This window comes from Rhineura floridana, chromosome 11, assembly GCF_030035675.1.
Source record: "Rhineura floridana isolate rRhiFlo1 chromosome 11, rRhiFlo1.hap2, whole genome shotgun sequence".
NCBI classification, from domain to species: Eukaryota; Metazoa; Chordata; class Lepidosauria; order Squamata; family Rhineuridae; genus Rhineura; species Rhineura floridana.
In genome coordinates this window covers 63,069,423-63,082,103 of record NC_084490.1, presented here as the reverse complement: position 1 = coordinate 63,082,103, position 12,681 = coordinate 63,069,423, and the positions used below count along the sequence as shown (strand labels likewise).

The following is a 12,681-nucleotide window of genomic DNA, read 5'->3' as shown; positions in this document are numbered from 1 at the left end:
TTCATATTTTACTTTCACTCTGGGAAGTTAAAAGGTCTAGAAAACTTGCGTCCCTCTCATACTGAGTAGAAATATGTCGCGTTCCAATGAAAAGGGCCATAGCTCCCTGTCTGCAGTAACAGATTCTCAATCTTTTTGAAACCTCTTAATTGTTTAATATATTATTGACCTTTAATTCACAACATTATATTCTAAAGACCAATTTTGGTAGAAAAATAAGAGTTTTTATTTTATTTAATCTTTTTAACCCACTCAGGGATTTGCTGTTGTAACTAAACTCAAACAACCAAGAGGTTTTTAAAAACCTGGAAAATGTTTTCTCCTAATATGTGCCATTTCATGGATTGGATCAAGAGAAATGTCAGCAGAAGTGGGTGCAGAATGTGACTTTCTGTCCACCTTCCTCCCTGGCAGCTCCATGAACCCCCACAAAAGCCTCTTCTGAGGGTTGGGAGACCTTGTTGAGTGTGGTGGGTTGTGGCACAGTGGAAAGGGAAGGGTCCCTGAAAATTGGGTGGAGGAACCATCTATGACTAGGAGCTTCCCCCTTGGAGTCCTGTGCAGGATAGAAATCAAATAAACAAAAAGATAAGCTATGGCTTAATATAGGTGGATTTGATCCTAACATCTGATTAGTAAAGTGTTACTTACAAGTAGAGGAGAGGTTACTATATTCATCCATTTATGTTTATTGTGGGTAAGAAATCAAATCTAAAGGTTGATGACAAGTGTTCCTATATCCTACAAGTTAAAATTATCCTACAAGGAAACATTTATGCCTATTGCTGTATTACCAAATGCCAAGCTATAACTGTATTATGTCAATTATTGTGGAAAATATAAAGCATTAAGGCCTGGTGCACCTAAAATATACTGAAAGAGTTCTTCAGCTGATATAAATACATCAGCTGTGGACTTGCATTTGGTTGATAATTTCCATATCTTGGAAACTATTTATCCATTGTAAATTTATGTCTCTTATTCCCATCACACTGGAAGAAAAAATGAAGCCTGGGTCACAGGCCAATGTTCTTCAATAAATGTAAAAGAGAAGAGTGACATTTCCATTCTAAATATTCTTATGGCATTTTATCTGGTAGAAAACCTACTTTCACACTGGCAATCACCTAGTGAAATATTTATCACATACATCATAAAACTGAGGCTGTAAAGTGTTCCTCTAACAAATGGATAAGAGAGAAAATGGGCTGATGGGAGGATGACAAATCTTATTGGTAAAGTGATGGCATGAGCCATGCACATAGCCCAATGTAACTGATTTTACAAGACTCCACTATAAGATGATTCATATAGTAGGATAATGGATAATAAATGCCTGCAGTGGGTGGTTGTGAGCTCTTTACTGATGTTCTTGTAAGATGAAATTCCAATTCAAAGAAACCCACACCCCACTGTAGGCACCTGAATGCTCTACACATTTTTTTAAAAAAATCAAAAACCCTCAGTGCGGGCTGAAAACTAGCACACCAGAGAGAGGGGTTTAGCATACCTCTTTCCCTGCTGTGCTGGTTTACTACTTGGAATGCAACTCCCAATCTACCACCCTCTTCTTGGCAGCTGCCCAAAGACAGCCCAGCTGGATCTGAGGACCATTTAATCCGGCATCCTGTTTTCACAGGGGTGAATCAGATGCCTCTGGGAAGCCTGCAAGCAGAACCTGAGTCCATCAGTACTCTCCTCACTCATGTTCCTCAGCAACACGCATGTTCCGAGATACAAAACTTCCAACACTGGAGGAAGTACACAGCTATCATGACTAGCAGCTGTTGACAGCTTTTATCCTCCATGAATTTGTCCAATTCCCTTTCAAAGCCATCCAAACTGGTGGCCATCACTACATCTTATGGGAGCAAATTCTATAGATAACTTTGCACTGTGTGAAGAAATACTTTGTTTTGTCTATCCTGAACCTTCCAATATTCAGCTTCACTGAATGACTCTGGACTGTAATACTATGTAGGAGGGAGAAATACTTCTCTCTATACAGGCCCTGATCTCAGTCATAATTGCAATTTCATAAGTTAGATCAGCATTAGCATTCCCATATTGCAGATGGAGAACTGAATGAGAGAATAGTGGCTTACCTAGCATTGATTTGTGAGGTTTGATTTGGCTGAGGAGAGGTCTGAATTTGCAGTTTAAGATCTGGGAAATTGTTCCTTAAGTAGGAGAAACCAACACAACTGCAGTATCATCCATCTTCATATTTTAATAAACCGAGCTTGGGCATAAGAACTTGTTGGACTTCCGGTTAAAGATGGAGGCAAGTAACACAGCTTGTTTTATCTCCCTCTCGGCCCTCAGGCGTTCTAATAGTTTGTAAATAGTTTGGCTTTTGGTTGTTCATACCATCTGCGCCTTCAAACACTCCTCCACATTTCGTTGATACCAGCTAGCTTATTGCCCTAACCAGGACAGCTGTTTCATTTGCTTCTTCGGTCCTGAGGAGTTTTCTTAACCGGTCCCCTGGGAAAAGCCTCTCCCAGACATCAATCATCTCATTACCAACTTCGATACTAAACAGCAGTTAACGAGGAGAAGACTTGAGGGCAAGAACTAGAAGTAATTTGGCAATGCTTTGAAGGGAGAAATAAAGTCTAGTTATCTCCTTAGTGGCGTGGGAGGACTCCTATACCAACAGCTACTAAAGATAAAGATAGTAGCACGTGAAAGAGCTCACTCCTTCCCTTTCCTGCCTGTATTCCACATCAAGTCTTTAACATCAGACTTTCAAGCCCAATATTCCCATGGTATTAACAAGGAAAAGATATAAAGACTTAGGCATAACGCCACAAATTGATGAGGCTCCTTTAACTGGTCAGCAGGCAAAGATTACACAATTTTTCCTGCCTAAGTTGAACGTCAGCCAGCCTCATGAGCCTCCGGTTTCCATTCTCGACTGGTCTTTAGACCATATAAGTGACATTTATGGGCCAAGAGAAGACCCTTCCTCCTTAAATTTAGCCAAGGAATTAGCGATTGCAGATCATCAGTCCTCCCTTCAGCCCAAGGTGAATGATTGCCCTGAGGATCTGATACAAACAAGCCCTGCGCCTGTAAGGAGAAAATCGGATATAGAAACCCCTAAAATTCCTAGAAACATATTAGACTCCCCCTCAGGCACAAATAATAATCCCCTAATGGGATGGACCTTTTTGATCCTCGAGGAAATTGAACTTATTAAAACCTTTCTTTCCAAATGCAATGGTCTGCTGAACACTCTGGTGACCATTGCTAGGAAGTTAAACCGAGGGAATGGTGATAAAAAGGAGGGACCCATTAACGTAAACCCAGGAAAAATGACCTCTAAGCCTACCAAAATGACTAATCAGCATCTTCAGATATGGAAAGGGGCACCCAAGCATAAAACCATTGCCAGACGGCGAAAGAATGCCTTAAAAAAAAACAAAGAATATCAAAAATTTCAAACCTCCTCGGTATAAGAAACTGAATTATAAGCCACTCTTCAAACTGCTTGACTCCTTATCCTCTCAGACCTCCAAGCTTCATCTAGTGGAGAACCCTACAGGGCCAGTAAAGGGAAAGGCGATCGTTGAGATCGCTCCCTCAAACCCATTTACACAAGTGACTGGTCCTCCCTCTTCACCATCTGATCACCCTTTGCGATGCCAACAGGGTCACCGCTTTCCTTTTCCCACCGAATCACATAAGACCGATGTCCAAAGTCATCCAGTCAAAGTATATTGGAACCTGGTTTTGAACCAGAATAAGCTGGCTCTTCTTAACTATCCAAAGCCGCCAGGTTTCCAATCGCAATATTACTGGAAACTTCAGCTTCTGGATGTATTGGAACCATTCCTTCCTGGCCAGATTCGCATTCCAGATATTAACCACATTAATTACAACAACTACAAGACTGCACGCGCCATTGTCTCCTTCACAAAGCCAACCCTTGCCAGAATGGTCTATGACAACAGGAACGGTTTAGCCAGAACTGGAATTTTAATTTCGAGACTCTTCGAGAATGTGGCACCCCCACAACCTCTAGGATCCATCTGTCCAGCTCCACCTATCTGCAAGCGAGGCATAGCCCCCATTCTTTTTAGAACCCAGGCATGTTCTACAACTCCTACAGTTCCAGCTCTTCACACCATTCTCCCGCAGGAAGGCCCAGATCTCCCTACAGCTTTTCTGGACGAGCCTCTTGAACCGGAAGAAACCCAGTTGATAGAATCCTTTTGTGGTCTACCCAAGGATGAGCAGAGCGCAATAGTACATAGATTGGATCGCCTGAAAACGCTACTGAGCAACCTGCAAACTGGAAATCCCAACTCGCTCACAAATGGAGGGTCGCCACACCATAACAGGCCGGCAGTCCTGGCTGCCCAACCAACTCAGACCCTTCATTCTTTCGGCTCAACTTCCCTTAAGTGCGTCACTCATCAAGTAACAGCTGAAATAAACCTGACTTCTTTCACCAATGCAGCTCAAAGCGAGGGAAATACGGCTATTTTCAGGCACCCAGGATGTGGGACCAAGCCCCACGACGGCCCCTCCTGGATGGAAATGCGTCATCCGGACACTGCGGAACTGGGATCCCCTGGGAAGACTCTGTGCCTACCTAGTACCTTGGCCTGTTATGACGGCCCAATATCCTCAAATGTTAGCACCCAGAATTTGGACACAGAGCTAATCACAGTCCTGGGAAATCCTATGGAATGACAGGATCAAAACCCTAATGGCACAACCCCAACATCAGCTGGCCTTTTAGGGTCGCCATCACCCTTAAAAAAGCCCTCCGCAAAATGTCCCAAATCCACGGCCCCTTATACAAATTTTCTTTCATGGAACATTGCCAGGTGGAAAAATAAGCTGGCCGATCTAGAGTTCATCGCCTTTCTACAATCGTTTGATATTGTTTGTATTCAAGAGACTTGGCTTCTAGATACCAACTCACTTTCTATCCAGGGCTTTAAGTCCTGGATGAAGCCGGCAAAGAGAACATCAAATATGGGGCGCGGTAGTGGCGGCTTAGCGATCCTGATCGCCACAACTCTGGACGTTATTGAGCTCCCAGGTGTAGCTCTTGATATCTGCATGGCTTTAATATTGCTCACTCCTGACTTTCCCCCCCTTATATGTGTAAACGTATACTTCCCCCCCTCCATTTTAGCCTTGCAGCGTCCGTTTGGTAGGACTTTGAGAGCTACATGGATAACCTCTCATGTGAGTATTCCTCCCACCTTTTGCTCATTAGTGGCGATTTTAACGCCAGAATGGGCGTTAGTTACCCCAGCATTGATAACAACCTTTGGTTTTCACCGAGCGACATGGCCACTCTAACACGGTCATCCCGAGACAAGATTGTCAACAAAAATGGGCATGCTCTCTTCCATTTGATTGTTAAATCCCAATTAATTTGTTTCAATGGCACGTATTTGGACTCCTCTAAGGGCTACTATACCTTTATTTCAGATAAGGGAGCCAGCGTGGTAGATTATATCCTGGGGTCGCCCTCTTTAGTTGCCTTTGTCAAGGAAGTTTCCGTGGAGGACAGATCGGACAGTGATCACCTTCCACTGAGACTAACTCTCCATGGTCTTGCCCACTATCTTAATTCACACATAACTGCCCCGATGCTAGGCGGCTTACAAGGGCTAAAGCGACTTAAGTGGTCCATAGCAATCGAGACCGATGTAAGACGGTTATTAGAGTCAACCGTGCTGACTGAGCTCTGCCAATCGGCCCTTACATCTCCGGAGGCTATCCACAAGATATACGAGGACACTATCAACGCCCTCAAACCATTGGTGACCACAGCAGCCACAGATAGGATCTCTATCGGTCCTAAATCATGGTTTGATAAGGACTGCAAAATCAAGAAAAGAGAACTACGTGCCCAGATTAGAACCACCAGGCGAAATCATTCCGAAATAGCTATTTCCCGCCTGCTCTTACTAAAAAGGGCATATAAGACGCTGCTCAAAGTGAAAAAACAGGCTTTCTTTGCTAACAACTGGCAGGACCTGGGGTTGGCACTACTCCAAGGAAACGACTCTGAATTCTGGAGGCTAGTCCAGGGGGGGCTTGCCCAGAACTTTTTTGCCAATCCCCCCATCCTCCCGGAATCTTGGGTCTCGCACTTTCGTGCCACCTTTGGGAATATGGCTTCGGTATCTCTATCTATTACTGATGACCCCTCCTGCTTCCTGCCTTGGCCCCCCGTTACCAGCACGGACATAGGAGACCTAATTCTGACCCTCCATGCTGGCAAAGCCCCGGGGGAGGACATGTTGCCCCCAGAACTATTCCTCTCAGAATTCACCTGGTGGGGCCCAATTTTAGCTATGCTCTTCTCACATATAAATGCCACTGGTACCATCCCTCTAGGCTGGCGCACCAGTATAGTGGTGCCTATCTTTAAGAAAGGCGACCCTTCGGATCCGCACAATTATAGACCCATCAGTTTGCTAGACGTGACATTCAAACTGTATGGGCGCTTCCTTTTAAATAAATTGTTAGAGTGGGACACTAAATACTCCATCATTCATGAAGAACAGGCCGGTTTTAGGAAAGGCAGGAGCACAGTAGATCACACTTTTGTCCTCCACCATCTAATAAAAAAGACCAAAACGGGGCAGCTTAAGTCCTTGTATGTGGCATTTATAGATTTTACCTCAGCCTTCGATCTAATCGACAGGGACCTGCTGTGGCATAAATTAGGGCAGTCCGGTATTGATAAAAGGCTATTGTGGTTAATCCAAACCCTCCACCAAGACAATTCTCTGCGGGTTCGCCTTGGTTTGAATGGAACCCTCTCCCGAGAAATCCAAGTCGGGAGAGGAGTTAAACAAGGGTGCATATTGGCTCCTTTCCTGTTCAATTTCTTTATAAATGACATCATTCCCACAATGGCTTCTCCCACTTTCTTCCCCCCATCAGTGGGGAGCAGGAAGATCTCGTCATTACTTTATGCCAATGACCTGGTCCTGCTCTCCTTAAATAAAATCGGTCTAAAAAGAATGCTGACCCATCTGGAAGAATACTGCAAGGCCCAGCACTTATATGTCAACTACTCTAAAACCAAAATAATGGTTTGTGGGAAATATAACAGGTCAAAATCCATCTGGACCTTAAATGGTCAATCTCTTGAACAGGTAAAAACCTTCAAATACCTAGGTCTATGCTTTAGCAATAAGCTCTTGTGGAGACACCACCTCGAGGTTACCAAATTACTGGGCGCCAGAGTTAGTGGCCAACTAAGAAAGTTTTTCTACACCTGCTGTGGCCAGTTAGTCAACCCAATGCTAAAAATCTTTGTGGCTAAAGTCCTGCCAAAAATCCTATTTGGGTCGGAGCTCTGGGGTCACACAGTTAAATCTAGGCTTGAGGTCTTTCAAAACACATTTATGAGGCAGATCACTGGCTTCCTCGAGGTGCACCGTCAGCCCATTTAAGAGCAGAACTCGGCCTCCCTTCCCTGGCAGCGAAGATTGATCTGGCCTATTTAAGATACTGGAGAAGGATCTTTATCATGGATGACAGCTCCCTCACAAAGCTTTGTTGGCAAGACCAGCAGCGGGTTGGGGGTTGGGCCCAAAGGTGCCGGGAGTTATTAGAAATTTATGACCTTACCCAAAGGGAACTACTAAGCTTCAATCCCTCTGAGCTTCGCAATTGGGTTTTTAACCACGATGCGAACCAAGATAGGGCATCTATTGTGGCAGCCCCTTTCTCACCCTGGTTTCCTCTAATTAAACCCAACCATGCTATGTCATCCTATTTTGATATTTTCACCTGTGCCCCGTTACGAAGAGCCTTCACAGAACTAAGATTTCAAACGATGCCCTCAGCTTATCTCGAGGGCAGATATGCGGGAATCCCGCTAGAGGAGCGCTATTGTGTCTCAGGCTGCAAGGTACCTGAAGATTTAGTCCACTATGTGCTTCTCTGCCCCTTGTACAGGCACCCCAGGGAAAACTGTTTAGCTGCTCTTGTTAGTTCTAGAGGGGGGATACCTTCTGACAATTTGGTGGTTGAGCTTTTAACCGATAATCACAAGCAGGTCACAACTGCCATGGCTAACTTTGCTCTAGCTGCAAAAAAGTTAAGGGCAACTTATGTGAAAACCGTCCTGGCCACAAACCCGACGTGACCGCATGTTTTATGTTTCATGGTTTTAAAATGTCTATTTTGCCTACTTCGTTTATTTTGTACTGTGCAATGGCCTATGGCTACATGCAAATAAAGAACTTGACTTGACATAAGAACTTGTTCTGGGCTGAACTCTGGCAAAGCTCAAGAAATGGCACAAATCCAGGAAAAGAGCTGGCAGTCACACAACTCAAACAAATTGCTGATGAGAAACAATTCTTGGTATGCCAAAAATCAGAAAATTGTTGTCAAAGAGCACAATTTTGCCTCATGTGGGGTCCTCACACTATCACTTTGACTCAAAGGTTTCCATTTCCTCTGGAAATGTTAGCTGGCAATGGCTAACAAATTAGGACAAGATGCATTCTGCGGGTCCCTTAAATATTCTGTCTTGGAATGGAATATTCAAGAAGAATAACCATTCTTCATTCCCTTTTGTGCAGAAATCTTCTTCCCAGCTGCCACCCTACACTTTTGTGAGTTTTTTTTCTTTTATGTCTTGTATCCGTGAAATCAGTGTAATTTCAGGAGAGCGGTCAGACTGACCCACGAGACTCGCAGCTTCAGGTGCCTGTATCTGCACCCTCTTATCCAGTGAAGTTTGGCCGAGTAAATTTTGCTGTAGTTGAGGAGCCCTGATGCTAAGGAACAGTTCCTAAGGAAGGAAGAGGTGCAACCTGCTCCCCCCCTCTCTTTTTGCCAGTTTTCCTGCTTCCAGGACTCTTCCCCCCTGCCCAGCCCAAATGCTGAAGCATCATGCAGTTTACTTTGCACTTCTCATTTCCCCTTCTCAGGGACAGTTTACAATAGTTATACTTTATTAATAGTTATATTAATGGTATTGATATGATATTGTACTGATACTGTTATTTTTATTATAATTTGTATTGTTTTTAACCTGCCCAGAGGATTTGGTTGATGGCAGTCTAACGGAAAGTAAACCTGTAAATTGCTTTTTTGTGCATTCTCAATAAAAACCCTTTTGCTGAGATCACTCCACAACCTAGACTAAGGCTGCAATCCAATCCATGGCCACTCAGAAGTAAGCTCCAGTAGGTTCAATGGTACTTACTCCCAGGTAAGTGTGTTTTGCATTGCAGCCTAAGTTACTAAAGGTACGTACACTGTGCTCCTGCTTCTCTTTTCATTATCTTCTCTGCCCATCAATGTTTTGTCCTTGCGGAACTCAGGGCATCATCCCTGAATCCTTCCATTCAGTTTTCCTGCTCTCAGACCAGCCCTTCCAGCTTCACCTGTTCCTAGGTTTGTGTAAAGCCTTAATGCAAGCCAAACACATTTTGCTCCCCACACAGATGCTGGGCTACAAGGATTCTGTTACTGAGCAGTTGGGCTGTATGTAGTCTATACTAATATTTACAATTACCATTTCTAAGTGGGAGAAACAGCACGCATGGCATTCTATAACTCACAGCAGCTGTATACACTGGATCTTGTGAACTGGGGAGTTTGACATAGTTATGTGAGCACATGATGAATTCCGAGTCAGTGTGGGGGAAGTATAACCATTACACACTTACGGTAATTCATTTGCACAGATGCACTATCAAAATACTCTGCTTATTAGCACAGAAGGTGGTACCAGGGGAGGAGCAAGGCCAGCTTGTTTTTCAGGCAACTTTGTCCACCGTTATTGACCTTCTCATTGAAATTCCCTCAGTTTTCAAAATGGCTGCTCTGCTCCCATAGCTAGTTCTACGTCTAGTTAAATACATTCATTTAATCTGAAAGACAAAAATAAATAAGAGCAAACCCCGTTCTTATTCAACTTGGACTGATTTAAAATTAATCTAAATGAAAGTAGGTTTTTTTGTTCAGATGTATGCTTATTTTTTTAATTTGGAATTGTTTTGCTATAATTTGGGAGGAAATAAATGAATGCTAATGTGAGAGGTTTGGGCATTTCAGCCCACCTGGCTGGGTCGGAGCTGCAGATTTTTCCTCCCATGCAAGTTAGTGGATACAGATTCTTTACTGACATGCATAGAGGTAGTGAAAAGCTGCAGTCCCCAAGTTGACTGGTGGCTTTGTTTGAATGCAGCAACAGGGTACTTGCTGTGGGATGGGCATTTCCATCCCACCAGTCAATTTTGGGGCTGCAGCCTTCCACCCACCCCTCCCCATGCAAGTCAAGGGAGATGGACCACTGATTGAACTAGATTTTTCCTAGATATCCCTAGTTCTAGGTTGCTCCATATCTTTCTGTTCCTATTTTGCATCACATCCCTACCTGTGGCATTAGCTCCTCCAACAATATCACTATCAGCTGTTCAACAAGCCCCTGCTGCCTTAAATGGCTCTTGTCCTTTCACCATTGATGTCCTTTACACCTGACACTCCACACCTCCACATCCTCCAGAACATGATAGATTATCACTTACTTGAAGCCTTTGACTTGTAGCCAAAGCACACAGTGCAATACAACCATGTATAATTAAGTATATTAGCTGAATGGCCCCTTCTCCAGTGCAGTGGGAAATGGACAGAGATAAAGGAGTGATTGACCCGTCCGCAGCTATCCCCGTGAAACTTTTGCTCAACTGCTTCTGGAAGTTAGCTAAGTACAGGCTGAGAACCCTGGCAGGAGTAAGAACAGCAACAGATGGGGAGTTTTTGCAGAGTAACTGCTGGCTGGAGAAGAGCGGGCGCTCTTGCTTTGCATTGGATAAAAGGCCATCAGATTCACATGATACATGGCTGCAGGGTTACAAAGTGTGCCTCTGACCTCTCCCCCAGCTGAAATGAAGCAGATAACAACATTTGGTCTTATTTATGTAACTATCATGACCTTCCCCTTTCATCCTGCTTTTCCCTCCCATCGTTGAAATTTGGAATGCAAGCTTTATTTATTTGTTTGTCTGCCTTATGTTGCTTTGCAAAGTGCCACACGCAGCGTTGATGCTCTAATAAACACACGCATGTCTTACACACAGAAAATGATGGTTTTTGAATAATGACCTCATTTTAATCTTCAATAAGAATTCCTTTTCAGTTGTAAAAAGATGATTCATCGTTTTGTGTTAAAAAAAAAGGAACAAACCTATGACTAAAAATACCTTTAAAAATTTTTTCAACAGCATTATTTAATAAGGGTGCTTAGAATACATGCAATAAAATGAGGTCAGAAATGCAGGCTGATTGTTCAGGACAAAACACTGCTATCTTCAAATTCTCCAGGCAACCATAAAGCTTCAGAAACTAATGCATTTCCACAGGTGGATCCTGGTTTGCCAAAGTACTAAGGCGACTAATGCTTGCCTAGCCTTAGCTGTGGTTTCAAGGAGTACTGCAATGGGCTCAGGGATCCTGTGGTACCATATGACATCCAAATGCCAAGTTGCTGTTTATGACTAATTGCGAGAAAAATGAAATATTGTATTGTCACAAAAGACAAAGTGAGCAAAGTGACAGCACTTTAGCGAAAGCAAAACAAAGAGCTCCTATAGCTGCTGCATGGTCTATGCCACAATGAAGTCTAAATGCAGGTGCCTTATACTGAGCCAATGATCCATTCAGCCTGAAACTACACATCACACATGCCAACACCCGAAATAAATGGCCTATTCAGATCAGGAAAGGCCAATTTTGGATGAGGGAGGTAGTGAAGGGCCCAAGCATTGCACTCCCACCACTTCTCCATTTGGAGCTGCTTTCCTCTCCTCCCCCATTTATATCCTTTGAAGGCAGGAAAGTTGTTTGTAGGAATAATTTTATGTGAGAAAATGATGAAGGGAGAAAGGCTTGTTCTCTGCCTCTAGAAACTAGGGATGGATGGAGCAGTTTATTTCCAGCATGTGTCAATTTCACATATGTTCATTCATAAGTCCATTTCATTTTTTAAAAAATATCTGCCTGAAAATCTGCATTTAGACCCATTATTTAAATATTTTATCTCAGGGTATGTCCTCACCCACATGGTTCCAGAAGCAAATGCACTTAGTGCACACATTTATCTATAGACACCCCATGTGCATGTGGTGGTGATTTGATATGGGGGAGATGTATGGGGAAAGTGGAAGGCAAGGGAATAGTTCATCACCCCCACCCTGTAAACTGCTTTCACCTAAAGCAGTCCCCCCTCCCCTCCAAAAGAAAAGAATAAGAAACAGTAGCTGTCAGAGATTTATTACATGCTTTGGTGTGCAATGTGTACTTCCACTGTGAATTAGATCATCCTGTTCAAAAAGATGCAGTAAGCAGAACAGTCATTTATCCTTTTTCCTGGGTTTCTGGCAGATAGGTCTTTCCTTGCCCAGTCTAAAACTATAAACAGCTACAACTCCCTGCTGTGGCTATGCTTGACTCCAGCTATACAGCAGCCAAGTGTTGATACTTGCTAGAAATAATTACAAGGAAGAATCTTTTAAACAAGGAACTTGAATCTCATGTGTCTACTAAGCACCAGTCAGGAATCAAAATATGCCCACAAAATGATTAGCGGATTCTAGAAAGGGTCATAGCTTGGAATGCATTTTTTTTAAAAAAAAAATCCTTGTAATGTCACAGCATGCTAAGACACTCCATGAA

General features: G+C 43.3%; 1 protein-coding gene across 12 annotated transcripts in view; it reads right to left on the bottom strand.

The window, feature by feature from the left end:
* EPHA5 (EPH receptor A5) overlaps positions 1–12,681 on the bottom strand; it is a 404,439-nt gene that overhangs the window by 126,018 nt on the left and 265,740 nt on the right. The window lies entirely within an intron of this gene.